The following is a 6,000-nucleotide window of genomic DNA, read 5'->3' on the forward strand; positions in this document are numbered from 1 at the left end:
TTTACTTTACAAAAAAGCATGAAATGGGAAATATTAATTGTCAAACCTGAAGGTAAGAGAGGTGGAAGCAAGTTTAGAAGGAGGACATAAAGCAAAGTCTATGTTAAATTGATTGTGTTGTAGATCAGTTGGAAAAAAATTGATGAATAGAGAAAAAGTACTACAGCTGATTCCAAGACCTATTTTGTTAGAAGCAAGGAACGTCTCAACTATGCCGAAAGCCGGGATTGAACCAGGGACCTTTAGATCTTCAGTCTAACGCTCTCCCAACTGAGCTATTTGGGCCTTCTGATAGCTGGGGTCTTCATACTTTAATTTGAACCATTTAACAAAATAGATGCAGGACCTGGATTTTTAACCTCATATGGTAGAGATATGTTTTAAGGAGTCCTGTATCATTCCCCAGTTAACTGGTGCAATGGGTAAATAGCATTTTTGGGATCCAGGTTAGGTAGTTGTTTTTTTAACTCTGAATGGACTAGCACTATATTACCCAGATATATTTGGCATGAGTAGGTAAGCAATGTCATCTGACTACTGAAAATCTGTGTTCAAGGGGAAGTGGAATGTGATGCAGACAAGAGTTTACTTTACAAAAAAGGACGAAATGGAAAACATTCATAGTCAAACCTGAAGGCAAGATAGGTGGAAGAACGTTTAAAAGGAGGACAGAAAGCAAAGTCTATGTTGAATTGATCATTTTGTAGATCAGTTGATAAAAATGTTAATAGAGAAAAAAGTACTACAGCTGATTCCAAGACCTATTTTGTTAGAAGCAAGGAACCTCTCAACTGTGCCGAAACCCGGGATTGAACCAGGGACCTTTAGATCTTCACTCTAACGCTCTCCCAACTGAGCTATTTCGGCCTTCTGATAGCTGGGGTCTTCATACTTTAATTTGAACCATTTAACAAAATAGATGCAGGACCTGGATTTTTAACCTCATATGGTAGAGATATGTTTTAAGGAGTCCTGTATCATTCCCCAGTTAACTGGTGCAATGGGTAAATAGCATTTTTGGGATCCAGGTTAGGTAGTTGTTTTTTTAACTCTGAATGGACTAGCACTATATTACCCAGATATATTTGGCATGAGTAGGTAAGCAATGTCATCTGACTACTGACATCTGTGTTCAAGGGGAAGTGGAATGTGATGCAGACAAGAGTTTACTTTACAAAAAAGGACGAAATGGAAAACATTCATAGTCAAACCTGAAGGCAAGATAGGTGGAAGAAAGTTTAAAAGGAGGACAGAAAGCAAAGTCTATGTTGAATTGATCATTTTGTAGATCAGTTGATAAAAATGTTGATAGAGAAAAAAGTACTACAGCTGATTCCAAGACCTATTTTGTTAGAAGCAAGGAACCTCTCAACTGTGCCGAAACCCGGGATGGAACCAAGGACCTTTCGATCTTCAGTCTAACGCTCTCCCAACTGAGCTATTGCGGCCTGCTTATAGATGTGGTCTTCATACTTTAATTTAAACCATTTAACAAAATAGATGCAGGACCTGGATTTTTAACCTCATATGGTAGAGATATGTTTTAAGGAGTCCTGTATCATTCCGCAATTAACTGGTGCAATGGGCAAATAGCAGTTTTGGGATCTAGGTTAGGTAGTTGTTTTTTTAACTCTGAATGGACTAGCACTATATTACCCAGATATATTTGGCATGAGTAGGTAAGCAATGTCATCTGACTACTGACATCTGTTTTCAAGGGGAGGTGGAAGGTAATGCAGACAAGAGTTTACTTTACAAAAAAGCATGAAATGGGAAATATTCATTGTCAAACCTGAAGGTAAGAGAGGTGGAAGCATGTTTAGAAGGAGGACATAAAGCAAAGTCTATGTTAAATTGATTGTGTTGTAGATCAGTTGGAAAAAATTTGATGAATAGAGAAAAAGTACTACAGCTGATTCCAAGACCTATTTTGTTAGAAGCAAGGAACCTCTCAACTGTGTCGAAACCCGGGATTGAACCAGGGACCTTTAGTCTAATGCTCTCCCAACTGAGCTATTTCAGCCTGCTTATAGCTGTGGTCTTCATACTTTAATTTAAACCATTTAACAAAATAGATGCAGGACCTGGATTTTTAACCTCATATGGTAGAGATATGTTTTAAGGAGTCCTGTATCATTCCGCAATTAACTGGTACAATGGGTAAATAGCATTTTTTGGATCCAGGTTAGGTAGTTGTTTTTTTAACTCTGAATGGACTAGCACTATATTACCCAGATATATTTGGTATGAGTAGGTAAGCAATGTCATCTGACTACTGACATCTGTGTTCAAGGGGAAGTGGAAGGTAATGCAGACAAGAGTTTACTTTACAAAAAAGCATGAAATGGGAAATATTCATTGTCAAACCTGAAGGTAAGAGAGGTGGAAGCAAGTTTAGAAGGAGGACATAAAGCAAAGTCTATGTTAAATTGATTGTGTTGTAGATCAGTTGGAAAAAATTTGATGAATAGAGAAAAAGTACTACAGCTGATTCCAAGACCTATTTTGTTAGAAGCAAGGAACGTCTCAACTGTGCCAAAAGCCGGGATTGAACCAGGGACCTTTAGATCTTCAGTCTAACGCTCTCCCAACTGAGCTATTTGGGCCTTCTGATAGCTGGGGTCTTCATACTTTAATTTGAACCATTTACCAAAATAGATGCAGGAACTGGATTTTTAACCTCATATGGTAGAGATATGTTTTAAGGAGTCCTGTATCATTCCCCAGTTAACTGGTGCAATGGGTAAATAGCATTTTTGGGATCCAGGTTAGGTAGTTGTTTTTTTAACTCTGAATGGACTAGCACTATATTACCCAGATATATTTGGCATGAGTAGGTAAGCAATGTCATCTGACTACTGACATCTGTGTTCAAGGGGAAGTGGAATGTGATGCAGACAAGAGTTTACTTTACAAAAAAGGACGAAATGGAAAACATTCATAGTCAAACCTGAAGGCAAGATAGGTGGAAGAAAGTTTAAAAGGAGGACAGAAAGCAAAGTCTATGTTGAATTGATCATTTTGTAGATCAGTTGATAAAAATGTTAATAGAGAAAAAAGTACTACAGCTGATTCCAAGACCTATTTTGTTAGAAGCAAGGAACCTCTCAACTGTGCCGAAACCCGGGATTTAACCAGGGACCTTTAGATCTTCACTCTAACGCTCTCCCAACTGAGCTATTTCGGCCTTCTGATAGCTGGGGTCTTCCTACTTTAATTTGAACCATTTAACAAAATAGATGCAGGACCTGGATTTTTAACCTCATATGGTAGAGATATGTTTTAAGGAGTCCTGTATCATTCCCCAGTTAACTGGTGCAATGGGTAAATAGCATTTTTGGGATCCAGGTTAGGTAGTTGTTTTTTTAACTCTGAATGGACTAGCACTATATTACCCAGATATATTTGGCATGAGTAGGTAAGCAATGTCATCTGACTGCTGACATCTGTGTTCAAGGGGAAGTGGAATGTGATGCAGACAAGAGTTTACTTTACAAAAAAGGACGAAATGGAAAACATTCATAGTCAAACCTGAAGGCAAGATAGGTGGAAGAAAGTTTAAAAGGAGGACAGAAAGCAAAGTCTATGTTGAATTGATCATTTTGTAGATCAGTTGATAAAAATGTTAATAGAGAAAAAAGTACTACAGCTGATTCCAAGACCTATTTTGTTAGAAGCAAGGAACCTCTCAACTGTGCCGAAACCCGGGATTGAACCAGGGACCTTTAGATCTTCACTCTAACGCTCTCCCAACTGAGCTATTTCGGCCTTCTGATAGCTGGGGTCTTCCTACTTTAATTTGAACCATTTAACAAAATAGATGCAGGACCTGGATTTTTAACCTCATATGGTAGAGATATGTTTTAAGGAGTCCTGTATCATTCCCCAGTTAACTGGTGCAATGGGTAAATAGCATTTTTGGGATCCAGGTTAGGTAGTTGTTTTTTTAACTCTGAATGGACTAGCACTATATTACCCAGATATATTTGGCATGAGTAGGTAAGCAATGTCATCTGACTACTGACATCTGTGTTCAAGGGGAAGTGGAATGTGATGCAGACAAGAGTTTACTTTACAAAAAAGGACGAAATGGAAAACATTCATAGTCAAACCTGAAGGCAAGATAGGTGGAAGAAAGTTTAAAAGGAGGACAGAAAGCAAAGTCTATGTTGAATTGATCATTTTGTAGATCAGTTGATAAAAATGTTGATAGAGAAAAAAGTACTACAGCTGATTCCAAGACCTATTTTGTTAGAAGCAAGGAACCTCTCAACTGTGCCGAAACGCAGGATTGAACCAGGGACCTTTAGATCTTCAGTCTAACGCTCTCCCAACTTAGCTATTTCAGCCTGCTTATAGCTGTGGTCTTCATACTTTAATTTAAACCATTTAACAAAATGGATGCAGGACCTGGATTTTTAACCTCATATGGTGAGATATGTTTTAAGGAGTCCTGTATCATTCCGCAATTAACTGGTGCAATGGGTAAATAGCATTTTTGGGATCCAGGTTAGGTAGTTGTTTTTTTAACTCTGAATGGACTAGCACTATATTACCCAGATATATTTGGCATGAGTAGGTAAGCAATGTCATCTGACTACTGACATCTGTGTTCAAGGGGAAGTGGAAGGTAATGCAGACAAGAGTTTACTTTACAAAAAAGCATGAAATGGGAAATATTCATTGTCAAACCTGAAGGTAAGAGAGGTGGAAGCAAGTTTAGAAGGAGGATATAAAGCAAAGTCCATGTTAAATTGATTGTGTTGTAGATCAGTTGGAAAAATTTGATGAATAGAGAAAAAGTACTACAGCTGATTCCAAGACCTATTTTGTTAGAAGCAAGGAACCTCTCAACTGTGCCGAAACCCGGGATTGAACCAGGGACCTTTAGATCTTCAGTCTAACGCTCTCCCAACTGAGCTATTTCGGCCTTCTGATAGCTGTGGTCTTCATACTTTAATTTGAACCATTTAACAAAATAGATGCAGGACCTGGATTTTTAACCTCATATGGTAGAGATATGTTTTAAGGAGTCCTGTATCATTCCCCAGTTAACTGGTGCAATGGGTAAATAGCATTTTTGGGATCCAGGTTAGGTAGTTGTTTTTTTAACTCTGAATGGACTAGCACTATATTACCTAGATATATTTGGCATGAGTAGGTAAGCAATGTCATCTGACTACTGACATCTGTGTTCAAGGGGAAGTGGAATGTGATGCAGACAAGAGTTTACTTTACAAAAAAGGACGAAATGGGAAACATTCATTGTCAAACCTGAAGGCAAGATAGGTGGAAGAAAGTTTAAAAGAGGACAGAAAGCAAAGTCTATGTTGAATTGATCATTTTGTAGATCAGTTGATAAAAATGTTGATAGAGAAAAAAGTACTACAGCTGATTCCAAGACCTATTTTGTTAGAAGCAAGGAACCTCTCAACTGTGCCGAAACCCGGGATTGAACCAGGGACCTTTAGATCTTCAGTCTAACGCTCTCCCAACTGAGCTATTGCAGCCTGCTTATAGATGTGGACTTCATTCTTTAATTTAAACCGTTTAACAAAATAGATGCAGGACCTGGATTTTTAACCTCATATGGTAGAGATATGTTTTAAGGAGTCCTGTATCATTCCGCAATTAACTGGTGCAATGGGCAAATAGCAGTTTTGGGATCCAGGTTAGGTAGTTGTTTTTTTAACTCTGAATGGACTAGCACTATATTACCCAGATATATTTGGCATGAGTAGGTAAGCAATGTCATCTGACTACTGACATCTGTATTCAAGGGGAGGTGGAAGGTAATGCAGACAAGAGTTTACTTTACAAAAAAGCATGAAAAAGGGGAAATATTCATTGTCAAACCTGAAGGTAAGAGAGGTGGAAGCAAGTTTAGAAGGAGGACATAAAGCAAAGTCTATGTTAAATTGATTGTGTTGTAGATCAGTTGGAAAAAATTTGATGAATAGAGAAAAAGTACTACAGCTGATTCCAAGACCTATTTTGTTA

At 38.0% G+C, this 6,000-nt stretch overlaps 1 non-coding gene across 1 annotated transcript; it reads right to left on the bottom strand.

The window, feature by feature from the left end:
• Nucleotides 1–4,857: 4,857 nt before the first annotated feature.
• TRNAF-GAA (transfer RNA phenylalanine (anticodon GAA)) lies at nt 4,858–4,930 on the bottom strand. Its single transcript has one exon. It is a non-coding gene; the product is annotated as a tRNA-Phe (tRNA).
• Nucleotides 4,931–6,000: the final 1,070 nt, after the last annotated feature.

This window comes from Lissotriton vulgaris, chromosome 8 (genome assembly GCF_964263255.1).
Source record: "Lissotriton vulgaris chromosome 8, aLisVul1.2, whole genome shotgun sequence".
NCBI lineage: Eukaryota > Metazoa > Chordata > Amphibia > Caudata > Salamandridae > Lissotriton > Lissotriton vulgaris.